Genomic DNA, 14799 nt, shown 5'->3' on the forward strand with positions numbered 1-14799 from the left:
ACTGAATAAAGGGTCTGTATACTTATGTAAATGTAATATTTCTAAAAACCTGTTTTTGCTTTGTAATTATTGGGTATTGTGTGTAGATTGAAGAGGGAAAAAACCATTTTAAACATTTTAGAATAAGGCTGTAACGTAACAAAGTGTGGAAAAAGTCAAGGGTCTGAATACCATCCGAATGCACTCTATCTAACTATAGTTGACAAACAAATTGCCTACCATGTCTACAATTATAATATGGCCAACCAAATGTTGGAAATTATAAGCCTAAAGTTGTCTAAATTAGAGGGTAAAGGTAGCCAGTATGCTACACAGTAAAATAACCCCAGTGTTGGTGTTAATAACCAGAGGTGAGTGTGGTTGTGTAATTTTTACTCTGTAGAGAAAAGCAATCAATCAAAACCACACCCTCATTATCCTATTTCCCAGTATGCTCTATGGCAGGTTGATTGATCTGTTTTTTTTCGTTGAACATTGATTGATTAATCTTATGCTACAAAAAAAGAACATACATTTTTCTAAACTAATCAAATCTGCAAGTAGTTGGACTTATTGTACCCATTAATGAGATGGTTGTTCCAGTTTAGATTGTTTAGGTTGTCTCATTTATCAATCTTCCCTACCTTACCCTGGCAGTCAATCTGAATGCAGGCTGTGGGTGATTCAAAGTTCCAATTGTTGGATTCCAATAGGTATGACACATCACTTTGCAAGCCAGCATAATGTGACTTGCAGGCCTGATGTGGCCTGTAAACCAGGACTTTCCTAACACCACTGTGTTACGGTTATAGCTAGGCCATCAAAAAAAGGCCTTATGATATACTGTAGGTAACATATTGTCATAAAGCGTTTAATTTAAAATCAAGTAAGGTTGGTGGAAACATTCATAGATAGTTCTAGGAAGAAACCTTCAAAGTTAAAAGGGTTCTCGGTAAAACCTTTCATAGAGGGTTCTGGGAAGAACCTTTAGATGAGAAAAGGGATCTTGGTATAACCATTTATAAAGGATTCTAGGAAGAACCCTTCATAGAGGGTTCTAGGTAGTACCATTTACAAGGGTTGTATGAAGAACCCTACATTGAGGGTTCTAATTAGAACCATCTGCAAATTGTTCTACCTATCACCAAAAAGGCTTCCTCTACAGGGAAAAACCAAATAACCTTAAATGGCTCTACTCAGCACCTCTACTCAGTATACCAAGACATTTTAATCTCTTAATTAAATAAAACAACAAGCTTTCAAATGTTTTTTTTTTGCCGTGCGCAACACAAAAAATACATATCGGTAGTCTACAAGTTTCAGGAGTTTAGCTGCTTGTTTTTGTCGGCCAATCAAAGCTGCACTACAGTTTCCATGTGTAGCAAGTGAAGTGAGAGATCTCTAATCAATGCAAAATGTTATTACAATTATGGAATTAAAAGTTAGCTAATTGAGAAGGAGTGGGCTACAACGAACAACCAACAGGTAGGCTGTTTTTCATTCTGAATGTTGTTGTTATTGGTTGACAAGGACGAAGAGGGCAGAATATTGTAGCCTCAATAACTTAGCTAGCTCCCCCACCCCCTGCTGTAGAACCAGCTCAGGTTAAAAACATATGAAAAAAAACAATACATGTATTTGAATAGTGAAATTGATAAAAATGCCCATCCCTACTCACCACCACCCCAGACACAAACACATCCGGCTGAACTACTGCTCAGGCAGTAGGAAGCTCTCTCATCCATTTATATGCAGATGATTCAGTCTTATACTCAACTGGCCGCTCCCCAGATTTTGTGTTAAACTCTCTACAACAAAGCTTTATTTGTGTCCAACAAGCTTTCTCTGCCCTTATCCTTGTTCTGAACACCTCCAAAACAAAGGTCATGTGGTTTGGTAAGAAGAATGCCCCTCTCCCCACAGGTGTGATTATTACCTCTGAGGGTTTAGAGCTTGAGGTAGTCACCTCATACAAGTACTTGGGAGTATGGCTAGACGGTACACTGTCCTTCTCTCAGCACATATCAAAGATAAATCTTGACTTGGTTTCCTCTATCGTAATCGCTCCTCTTTCACCCCAGCTACCAAACTAACCCTGATTCAGATGACCATCCAACCTATGCTAGATTACGGAGACATAATTTATAGATCGGCAGGTAAGGGTGCTCTCGAGCGGCTAGATGTTCTTTACCATTCGGCCATCAAATTTGCCACCAATGCTCCTTACAGGACACATCACTGCACTCTATACTCCTCTGTAAACTGGTCATCTCTGTATACCTGTCGCAAGACCCACTGGTTGATGCTTATTTATTAAACCCTCTTAGACCTCACTCCCCCCTATCTGATATACCTACTACAGCCCTCATCCTCCACATACAACACCCGTTCTGCCAGTCACATTCTGTTAAATGTCCCCAAAGCACACACATCCCTGGGTCGCTCGTCTTTTCAGTTCGCTGCAGCTAGCGACTGGAACGAGCTGCAACAAACACTCAAACTGGGCAGTTTTATCTCAATCTCTTCATTCAAAGACTCAATCATGAACACTCTTACTGATAGTTGTGGCTCCTTTGCTTGATGTATTGTTGTCTCTACCTTTTTGCCCTTTGTTCTGTTGTCTGTGCCCAATCATGTTTGTACCATGTTTTGTGCTGCTACCATGTTGTGTTACTGCCATGTTGTGTTGCTACCATGCTGTGTTGTCATGTGTTGCTGCCATGCTATGTTGTTGTCTTAGGTCTCTCTTTATGTAGTATTGTGGTGTCTCTCTTGTCGTGATGTGTGTTTTGTCCTATATTTGTATTTAATTATTTTGAATCCCAGCCCTCGTCCCCGCAGGAGGCCTTTACATATATCGTCATTGTAAATAAGAATTTGTTCTTAACTGACTTGCCTAGTTAAATAAAGCTTAAAGTAAAAAATAAATAAATAAATTAACTACAATGAGGTAATTAGGATCAGACACAGATGATGCCATAACAGAGAGCAGAATGTAGGCTACACATGGAGAGACAACTCTTCTGATCGTCTCATTCAGCTACTGGGACCAGTTCTAGTTGGCTCTCATTGCACATGATAACATAGAATCATGCTTCCTTTCTATCGAGCATTCAAAAGGGATATGCAAGGAGAAGGCAGACGTGCACACACACACATAAACAAACACACACTGAAGCCTGCTTTCTGACATCAGTGGATATAGTCCTACCACAACACCACAGCTTTGCAGTAACAACACACATACAGAGACATAGAAACATATTTCCAGCATACCTCAGAGTCTTGTCTGCTAGCCTGTGTGGACCCGAGGCTAGCAGCCTTGGCAGCAGCTAATGGGGATCCAAATAAAATACTAGCCCAAGTGTCCACCTCTTTTCCTGGTCTCTGTTATGACAACTCTATATGTGATGACACTGTTGTCCGTATGGCGTTGGTACTGTAGTACAGTGAATACAGAGGTAATAGGATCATGGTTGTCCATCTGCCCATCTTAGCCCCACACTATATATAACACCCCTGGCTAATGCTAAGGCTAATATAGCTTGCTAATATCTAGCATAGGCTACCTCTACTGAACATAAGGGTTAAAGTGCATCCCACTAATATAGATGAGATTAGAGATAGGTGACTGGGGAAGTTGTTCACTCCTAGAATCCCACCAGGGTGGTCATGGCCTACACTTGTAGCTCTGCATCTCCAAACTAAAGGAACAATACTAACATTATACAGTATGGGCATGAAGGGTGAAAATTGCAGTCATGTAAAAGGTAAGGAGAAAAGCTGGTACAATGTTGATAGAGAATTATAGATTTAACACCCAATACTCTGATCTCAATAATCCAAAGTAGCAAATTTGGCAACAGTCCAAATTGGCTTTGTGCTATTTAGTCCCCTCTAACCTCGTCCTCAGGCTATTGCGCACAGCGCATAAAAGCCTGGGATATCAACCACTCAAAGTTGGCCTTAGTCGGAGTGACCATAAAATCCATACGCACAAAAGCTTATTTTGTCCACAAATTTGTTTACATCCCTGTTAGTGAGCATTTTTCCTTTGCCAAGATAATCCGTCCACCTGACAGGTATAGCATATCAAGAAGCGGATTAAACAGCAGGTTCATTACACAGGTGCACCTTGTGCTGGGGACAATAAAAGGCCACTCTAAAATGTGCAGTTTTGTCACACAACACAATGCTACAGATGTCTCAAGTTTCGAGGGAGTGTGCAATTGGCATGCTGACTGCAGGAATGTTCACCAGAGCTTTTGCCAGAGAATTCTTCAACGTCGTTTTAGAGAATCTGGCAATAGTAGTATTTCTGTCTGTAATAAAGCCCTTTTGTGGGGAAAAACTCATTGTTATTAGCTAGGCCTGGCAGCTAGGCCTGGCTCACCAGTGGCTGCACCCCATGGCTGCAATCCATATATTAGGGCCTAATTCATTCATTTAAATTGACAGATTTTATTTTATGAACTGTAACTCAGTATAATCATTGAAATTGTTGGATGTTGCATTTATATTTTTGTTCAGTATATTTGTCATCATTGAATTTTTGTGAATCACACGGCTGCGAGGTGTGGCTCTCTACTTGTGGTGTGCTAGTGTATGGGGGAGGGTTAAGGGGGAGGTGTTGTGGGAGTGGATTTGTTGGTAGATTAAGCCGATTAAGCCAATGCCTATGCGCTGTATTGGCTAACAAAGGCCAAGTTTGACTTGTTGGTCCACCAGACTCTTTGCGCATTTTGGCAGAACGGTCTGGCAACCATACGAGATTAGACATAGAAATAGAGCAATTGAAAAACAAACACTGAAATTGTTTCAAATGAATTAGGACAGAACACAGAGATAACTCACTGAGGAAAAGATGAAGGAATGTTCTCTCTGTCCTTCCGACTGGACGAGAGGAGAGAGAAACGAGAGGCTTGGAGAGAGAATCAATGTCTCCTCTCTGTGGCCTGTATAACTGGGCCAGTTACTGGTCAGACTGTATATCACACACACACACACAGTACTACAATTGGAGCAGCACAAATATTATATGAGTGGGACCAGAAACTGCTAGCGCTGTCAGGTAAAATGAGTATTGATGTGATTACATTCAGTTATACCTTGACCTTGACATATACATGTATGATAAATTCTTCCCAGGATTTCAGGTATGATTGCTTTATTCCAGAATGGGGGACAGGGATTTGAGTTTTGTATCCTAGACCTCTTAAGCCCTTATTACCACTGCTCTGCCTTATCTCAGACTCTCTTCTACGGAACTCATCTCCATTCTCTATACCGAATGTAGCAGAGCGCTGCAGAACCCAAACATGTCAGATGTCACACACACAGACAAACTGACACACACAAATACACAAACACACCCCTACTTGTATGACAGGCGGTAATCATATTCATATTACATAAGGAACCAAATGATCACATTTGTCTATCACAGCCATACAGTTTGAGAGAGAATGAGAGAGAGAGAGAGAGAGAGAGAGAGAGAGAGAGAGAGAAAGCTGTGAACAATCTGAGACAAGGCAAGAAGGGCATTCTATGCCATCAAAAGGAACATAAAAAAAAAAGAACATAAAATTCAACATACCAATTAGGATCTGGCTAAAAATACTTGAATCAGTCATAGAGCCCATTGCCCTTTATGGTTGTGAGGTCTGGGGTCCGCTCACCAACCAAGATTTCACAAAATGGGACAAACACCAAATTGAGACTGTAAACACATTTCCCATGTCAAAAAAGCCCTTTGAATTTAATTGAAAGAGAGAGAAAGAGCAGTAGCAGTAGGTTATGTATCTATGATGACAGGGTGTATGGCTGTTGGCGTGTGAGGCAGTTGACACATGACACAGTCATTACAGTATTCTGTATCCCTGTCAAACTGCAGCATACTCCCCAGGAATGCAATAATGAGCCCGTATTCACAGGGAATACCAAATGAAGGAGAGATCACACAGAGAGAGAGAGAGAGAGAGAGAGAGAGAGAGAGAGAGAGAGAGAGAGAGAGAGAGAGAGCACTGACCCACTTAGACAGAGAGGGAGCAACTGCCAGGGTGTATCTCAATAGTCTAAAATGGCTTCCTGTCCTCTATCTTCCTACTTCTCACCTCTCCTTTCTCCTCCTCTCTTCCCCCTCCTCATCTATTTTCTCCACTCTCCTCCTCATCTATTTTCTCCACTCTCCTCCTCCTCTAGTCTACCTCATCTGCACGGATCTGATAAAATAAGATAGTGAAGATCAATGTACAGGTCTCTGAACATTCCTTGCAGGCAAATGTTTAATAACTCTGTCTTTCACACAGTCTTGTGTGACACCAGTCTTGACCCAGTAAGTCAGATGAGTGAACATGGTTCTCAATGTGCTTTTATTTCTCAAGGCTTTCAAGCAGTCACCATCAAAGATGAGCTCTGGTCAAGGTCACACACCTGTGTGTGTGTGTGTGTGTGTATGTGTGTGCATGTGTGTGCGTGTGTGTGTGTGTGTGTGTGTGTGTGTGTGTGTGTGTGTGTGTGTGTGTGTGCATGTGGGAGTAGCATGCATTCTTGTGTGAAAACTTTTTGTTCTGTAGTAAACAAAGCAGATGGACAGAAGAGGACTATGTTCTCTTCACCCTGGGGGAATCTGGGCTTGTTTTTATCATGTCTAAGGCATTTCTAGGACAGTGAGATATGTTTCACACATAATTACCCAAGGAGGAAGGCAGGTCAGGGTTTCGTGCACCTTATGACGGCTTCCAGTGTATTGATGGAGGGGAGCAATATCTAAAAATACATATAGACCTGCTTTGTGGCATTTCGCCAAGGCTCTATGTTATACTAATTACACAATACATTTTTGTGAGTGTAGATATGGTTGTCCATGTTCGATAGAGCAATTAAACGTATTTCAGTGATGTTCCTATTGGCTAAGCTAAGTTAGCTAGCTAAACAACTACTGGTAGCAATATCTAAGACTAAAAATAGAAGAGGTTATACAATCGGAAATCTTTGTATCTTGATTGTAAAACCTCTTCTCTTTTTAGTCATAGATATTTGTATTTGTATTTATTATGGATCCCCATTATCTGTTGCCAAGGCAGCAGCTACTCTTCCTACAATTTTAAAAACAATACATTCACAGATTCCACAACACACTGTGGGCCCTCAGGCCCCTACTCCACCACTACCACATATATACAGTACAATATCCATGTGTATGTGTGTGTGTATAGTGCGCATGTTATTGTGTGTGTGTGTGTATGCATGTGTCTGTGGCTATGTTTGTGTTCCTTCACAGTCACCTCTGTTCCATAGGTGTATTTTTATCTGTTTTTTTTTAAATGAAATTTTACTGCTTGCATCAGTTACTTGACGTGTAATAGAGTTCCATGTAGTCATGGCTCTATGTAGTACTGTGCGCCTCCCAAAGTCTGTTCTGGACTTGGGGACTGTGAAGAGACCCATTGTGGCATGTATGGTGGGGTATGCATGGGTGTCCGGGCTGTGCACCAGAAGTTCAAACAGACAGCTCGGTGCATTCAATATGTCAATACCTCTCATAAAAACAGGTAGTGATGAAGCCAATCTCTCTTCCACTTTGAACCAGGAGAGATTGACATGCATATTATTGATGTTAGCTCTCTGTGTACATCCAAGGGCCAGCCATGCTGCCCTGTTCTGAGCCAATTGCAGTCCTTTTTTTGTGGCACCTGACAAGAGGACTGAACATTAGTCATTGATAGTGCTGTTAACCTCTTGAACCTCTGGGGGCAGTATTTCATTTTTGGATGAAAAACGTTCCCGTTTTAAACAAGATATTTTGTCACGAAAAGATGCTTGACTATGCATATAATTGACAGCTTTGGAAAGAAAACACTCTGACGTTTCCAAAACTGCAAAGATATTGTCTGTGAGTGCCACAGAAGTAATGCTACAGGCGAAACCAAGATGAAATTTCATACAGGAAGTGAGCCAGATTTTGGAGGCGCTGTGTTCCAATGTCTCCTTATATGGCTGTGAATGCGCAAGGAATGAGCCTACACTTTCTGTCGTTTCCCCAAGGTGTTTGCAGCATTGTGACGTATTTGTAGGCATATCATTGGAAACATTGACCATAAGAGACTACATTTACCAGGTGTCCGCTCGGTGTCCTCCGTCGAAACTATTGCGTAATCTCCAGGTGCGTGCATGTTTCCATTTTGAACAGAGGAGAAACCAAACTGCAACGCGTGATTTATCATCGAATAGATATGTGAAAAACACCTTGAGGATTGATTCTAAACAACGTTTGCCATGTTTCTGTCGATATTATGGAGTTAATTTGGAAAAAAGTTAACGTTGTAATGACTGAATTTTCGGGGGGTTTTCTTAGCCAAACGTGATGAACAAAACGGAGCGATTTCTCCTGCACAAATAATATTTTTGGAAAAACTGAACATTTGCTATCTAACTGAGAGTCTCCTCATTGAAAACATCCGAAGTTCTTCAAAGGTAAATTATTTTATTTGAATGCTTTTCTTGTTTTTGTGAAAATGTTGCCTGCTGAATGCTAGGCTTAATGCTATGCTAGCTATCAATAATCTTACACAAATGCTTGTGTAGCTATGGTTGAAAAGCATTTTTTGAAAATCTGAGATGACAGTGTTGTTAACAAAAGGCTAAGCTTGTGAGCCAATATATTTATTTCATTTCATTTGCGATTTTCATGAATAGTTAACGTTGCGTTATGGAAATGAGCTTGAGGCTATAATTACACTCCCGGATACGGGTTTTTTTCTTAGCCAAACGTGATGAACAAAACGGAGCGATTTCTCCTACACAAATAATCTTTTTGGAAAAACTGAACATTTGCTATCTAACTGAGAGTCTCCTCATTGAAAACATTCGAAGTTCTTCAAAGGTAAATTATTTTATTTGAATGCTTTTCTTGTTTTTGTGAAAATGTTGCCTGCTGAATGCTAGGCTTAATGCTATGCTAGCTATCAATAATCTTACACAAATGCTTGTGTAGCTATGGTTGAAAAGCATTTTTTGAAAATCTGAGATGACAGTGTTGTTAACAAAAGGCTAAGCTTGTGAGCCAATATATTTATTTCATTTCATTTGCGATTTTCATGAATAGTTAACGTTGCGTTATGGAAATGAGCTTGAGGCTATAATTACACTCCGGATACGGGTTTTTTTAGCCAAACGTGATGAAAAAAACGGAGCGATTTCTCCTACACAAATAATCTTTTTGGAAAAACTGAACATTTGCTATCTAACTGAGAGTCTCCTCATTGAAAACATCCGAAGTTCTTCAAAGGTAAATTATTTTATTTGAATGCTTTTCTTGTTTTTGTGAAAATGTTGCCTGCTGAATGCTAGGCTTAATGCTATGCTAGCTATCAATAATCTTACACAAATGCTTGTTTAGCTATGGTTGAAAAACATTTTTTGAAAATCTGAGATGACAGTGTTGTTAACAAAAGGCTAAGCTTGTGAGCCAATATATTTATTTCATTTCATTTGCGATTTTCATGAATAGTTAACGTTGCGTTATGGAAATGAGCTTGAGGCTATAATTACACTCCCGGATACGGGTTTTTTTCTTAGCCAAACGTGATGAACAAAAGGGAGCGATTTCTCCTACACAAATAATATTTTTGGAAAAACTGAACATTTGCTATCTAACTGAGAGTCTCCTCATTGAAAACATTCGAAGTTCTTCAAAGGTAAATTATTTTATTTGAATGCTTTTCTTGTTTTTGTGAAAATGTTGCCTGCTGAATGCTAGGCTTAATGCTATGCTAGCTATCAATAATCTTACACAAATGCTTGTGTAGCTATGGTTGAAAAGCATTTTTTGAAAATCTGAGATGACAGTGTTGTTAACAAAAGGCTAAGCTTGTGAGCCAATATATTTATTTCATTTCATTTGCGATTTTCATGAATAGTTAACGTTGCGTTATGGAAATGAGCTTGAGGCTATAATTACACTCCCGAATACGGGTTTTTTTCTTAGCCAAACGTGATGAAAAAAACGGAGCGATTTCTCCTACACAAATAATCTTTTTGGAAAAACTGAACATTTGCTATCTAACTGAGAGTCTCCTCATTGAAAACATCCGAAGTTCTTCAAAGGTAAATTATTTTATTTGAATGCTTTTCTTGTTTTTGTGAAAATGTTGCCTGCTGCATGCTAGGCTTAATGCTATGCTAGCTATCAATACTCTTACACAAATGCTTGTTTAGCTATGGTTGAAAAACATTTTTTGAAAATCTGAGATGACAGTGTTGTTAACAAAAGGCTAAGCTTGTGAGCCAATATATTTATTTCATTTGCGATTTTCATGAATAGTTAACGTTGCGTTATGGTAATGAGCTTGAGGCTATAATTACGCTCCCGGATACGGGATTGCTCGTCGCAACAGGTTAAGAAGGTAGAGCAGTGCTTTATTATAGACAGACTTCTCCCCATTTTAGCTACAACAGTATTAACATGTTTTAACAATGACAGTTTACAATGCAGGGTTACTCCAAGCAGTTTAGTCACCTCAACTTTCTCAATTTCCACATGATTTATTACACGTTTTAGTTGAGGTTTAGGGTTTAGTGCATGATTTGTCCCAAATACAATGCTTTTATTTCTAGAAATATTTAGGACTAACTTATTCCTTGCCACCCACTCTGAAACTAACGCTGCAGTCATTTCAGTCGCTGTAGTAGCTGACATGTATCGAGTTGAGTCATCCGTATACATAGGCTTTACTCAAAGCCAATGGCATGTTATTAGTAAAGATTGAAAAAAGTAATGGCCCTAGACAGCTGCCCTGGGGAATTCCTGATTCTACCTAGATTATGATATGATATGGCTGCTACTAAACAGCAAGCTACAACCAGCCACCTAAACCTAGGTTTACCAACAAATGTTAGTTGGCTAGCTGGTTAGCCTGGCGCATGCTAACTTATTATGCGCCACACCTCGCATTTGTAGCAAGCGTGCAACATCAGCAACTGTAAATAATTTTATCAGCTAGTGTGATGACCCTCCCACTCTGTCTTCAAAATTATTCCTCTCTGCTCTTGTTTTCTTTAACAGGATATCGGTAGGCGGAGCTGGGTGGCTCGTCAGCGAAATGGGACACACCTGGGCTCGGGTGTCTTCTGTTTGACTTTGAAAGTACCACAAAATAACTAATATGTGTCATGCGTGCAGACATTTTACGTATGGGGGTTCACGGTAATCAAACCAGCTACCCTGGCATTACAAGTACCATGCTCTACCAACTGAGCTACAAAGGATAAACTATGGCCGTGGTATTACTTTAAATGCTGTACATTCAACAGAGGCATACACTGAGTTTTCAAAACATTAGGAACACCTTCTTAATATTGAGTTGCATCCGCTTTTGCCCTCAGAAAAGCCTACATTTGTCGGGGCATGGACTCTACAAGGTGTCGAAAGCATTCCACAGGGATGCTGGCCCATGTTGACTTCAATGCTTCCCACAGTTGGTGGACCATTCTTGACACACACAGGAAACAGTGAAAAACCCAGCAGCATTGCAGTTCTTAACAAACTCAAACTAGTGCACCTGGCACCTACTACCCTACCCCGGTCAAAGGCACTTAAATCTTTTGTCTTGTCCATTCACCCTATGAATGGCACACATGCACAATCCATGTCTCAATTGTCTCAAGGCTTAACAATCCTTCTTTAACTTGTCTCCTCCCCTTCATCTACATTGATTGAAGTGGATTTAACAAGTGACATCAATAAGTGAATATAGGTTTCATTTAGATTCACCTGGTCAGTCTGTCATAGAACGATCATGTTTTGTACACAGTGTATAAACAACAGAATACCATCCAGCCTTGTTTTACAGCTGCCAATGTCTCCTTCCCATAGAAATCCGATAATAGGTTACAGTATATTCATATCTGTGAGATATTATAACATCAGTGGGACCACCCAATGCATACCCAGACAGACACTATTGTACCCCTTAATGGACCATTTCCTTACAGCTGCTCTTAAATACATCCAAGAACAATGAGTAGAAAAGGCCTTGGGAGTGCCTTTGAGAATAGATATGAGAATGGAATCAGGAGAAGCAGAAGGGGGTTCAGGGTTTCACTTTACGGGTTCAAAATTATGTTTACGCCGTGGTTCTAACCTTGTACTGAATCACAGTACAAGGTTTAAGACATTGAGTCCTTCTATAAAGTATGTCTTTCAGTGCACAGATACTCACACATATGCACACACACACACACGCAGGCACACACACAAAAAGGCACACACACAAAAAGGCACACATGCACTCAGGCATCAGTAATCCTCTGAAGCGGTTGGTCTGGTCTGTCTGGAGGCAGATGGCTGTTTTGGGCCCAGAGAGAGAAAGAGAGATTCCATCAGGACTGGCACTGGCAGCAGGAGGAGGCTGTTTTGGGCTGGAGAGGACAGGGATGCTACTCTGCTGCCCAAACACACTCTCACACACAAACATCTCTATCCCTCTCTGGCAGTGCCTGAAATGTTCCTCTCTGCTGAAGTGCTGCCCAGAGGAACAGGTTCAGGCCTGCTGGAGAGGATGAGGTTAAGACTCAAAGTAAGAGGTAATAGGGTGTTAGGGGCCCTATGCATGGAGGAAGCAAGTGGCCATAAAGAGGGGAATAATAGCCTTAAGGAAAGGACAAAGTGCTTCTGGTTACAAGATGAAAGGTGCCTATGGAGTGTTGGATGTCCTACAAATGGAGGGTAAGAACACACTAAGAAGGATGTAACTGGCCACATCAGGGCAGTTAGGGGCTCAAAGGAGTGAAGATAGGGGCTCTATGGGAAGTGTTTGGTGCCCTAAGATTATCTAAGTAAGTAAGGAGTTATGGATCTTTGGGATGTTATGTTACCCCAAAGAGGTAAGAAGCCATTACAGGAGAGTTGGTGGCCTTACAAAGCGATAGGGACCCTATGTAGGGTGTGAGTTAAGGGGCCTTAAGTGTACTGTAAGGACAAAAGCACACTGATAGAACTAATGAATCCAGTCTATCTGTATAAGAGAGCTAAGAGCTTAGAGCAGGGAGCTGGCAGGGTTAGGACTGGTTTAAATTGGGACTTATCAGCTGTTATACACTATAGTGTAATATATAATATTGGACTATAAGTTGGGGATAGGAGCTGCAGAGAGGCAGGCCATGGTTTGGGATGCTCTCATTGTCTGATCCTCTTCCCATTGCGATAGGTTCAAAAGCACCTCTTCCCTTTCAGAGACACCATCTCTCTTTCTGTTATTTTATCCCAATCTATTTATCTTTTGCCTCATCCCTTGCTTTATCCCCTTAGTATTTCTCATTCACTTTATGAACCTCTCTCTCCAACTCTTTCAATCTCTATGACTCTCAAGGACTGCTACGGCAATGATCATCAGTCACAGTTCCACATTTCAGCGGGTGCCTGTATATGATGCTATTACAAACATAACATGACTAAACACCTGCCACTACAAATGCATGTTATTTTATGATAAGCACCTCAGTATTGCCCTCACATGCAGTTATGTCTTGTAATGTGACAGGACTTATGTTAGCTGGTTGACAGGCCAATGTATCCTGCCTACCTCCGAATGAGCCCATACATCATGTTATAATCTGTCATGGGGAAAAAAGCTGTTTTAAATGCTGATGTGATATATGCGCAGAGAGCTGTTCTAGATGATGGGTGCATGGTCATACAGTATATGGATTGTTGTTGAGGGGGCTGTCTTTCCCTGGGTCAATAGAAGCAGCATCAGTGAGGTTTCTGAGACATTGATCAAAGTGGAGATGGAAACTAATATCACTTTACATTCCAATGGAACCCTCACTTAGCTCAGTATTCACCAGACACAGGAGAAAGAGAGAGAGACTGATGAAGGAAAAAGATATGGAGAAAGCGGTGATGTATATTCATGGATGCCAAAGGGAAGCCAGGCCCAAAAAATGGACCAAGAAAAAAATACAATCATTTATCTTACGTCTCTCTGTGTTTAATTTATTCCCTTCAATTCACAAGAGGCTGAATGTACAGTAGCTCACCAGAGAAATCATCAGAGCGAGCGAAACAGTGCCCCTCTGTCTTAGTATGTGTAGGCCATCTATCTGATGCTGTCTGGTCAAAAAGAGTATAACATTGTTGCTGCTGTAACATTGAATGCAAGGGAAGCAGGCGAGCATTTGGCTTCCCTTGATATTTTTTTTTATAATAGCCAATTAGCGTTGAGCTAAACTAAGTGAGCTCTACTGTGAATGGTCCTGGCGCAACAAAAGAAAGTGTCAAGGGAATGTAACGGTGTTCTTCCGTTGAAGGAGAGGAGGACCAAAATGCAGCGTGGTTAGTGTTCAACATGTTTAATAAGGACAATAAACGTGAATACTACAAAATACAAAACAACAAATGTGAAAAAAACGAAACAGTCCTATCTGGTGCATAGAGACACAAAGACAGAAGACAACCACCCACAAAACCTAACACAAAACAGGCTATATGGTTCCCAATCAGAGACGATGACAAACACCTGCCTCTGATTGAGAACCATATCAGGCCAAACAACAAACCCAACATAGAAACACAAAACAGAATTCCCACTCAGCTCACGTCCTGACCAACACTAAAACAAAGAAAACACAAAAGAACTATGGTCAGAACGTGACAGGGAAGCCAGTTTGGATTAGGCTTCACACCAATCACAAGCCAAACATCATTTACAGCAAAAACTTTAACTGTTGCATCTCGTTGTGTCATTGTCCTCCGGTGGCTAAAATAGTTCCTTTCTTAAATAGCCATGGATGGAGATAGGGATTTGGACGTGTGGTTTT

Source organism: Oncorhynchus nerka, linkage group LG9a (assembly GCF_034236695.1).
Source record: "Oncorhynchus nerka isolate Pitt River linkage group LG9a, Oner_Uvic_2.0, whole genome shotgun sequence".
In the NCBI taxonomy this organism is placed as follows: domain Eukaryota; kingdom Metazoa; phylum Chordata; class Actinopteri; order Salmoniformes; family Salmonidae; genus Oncorhynchus; species Oncorhynchus nerka.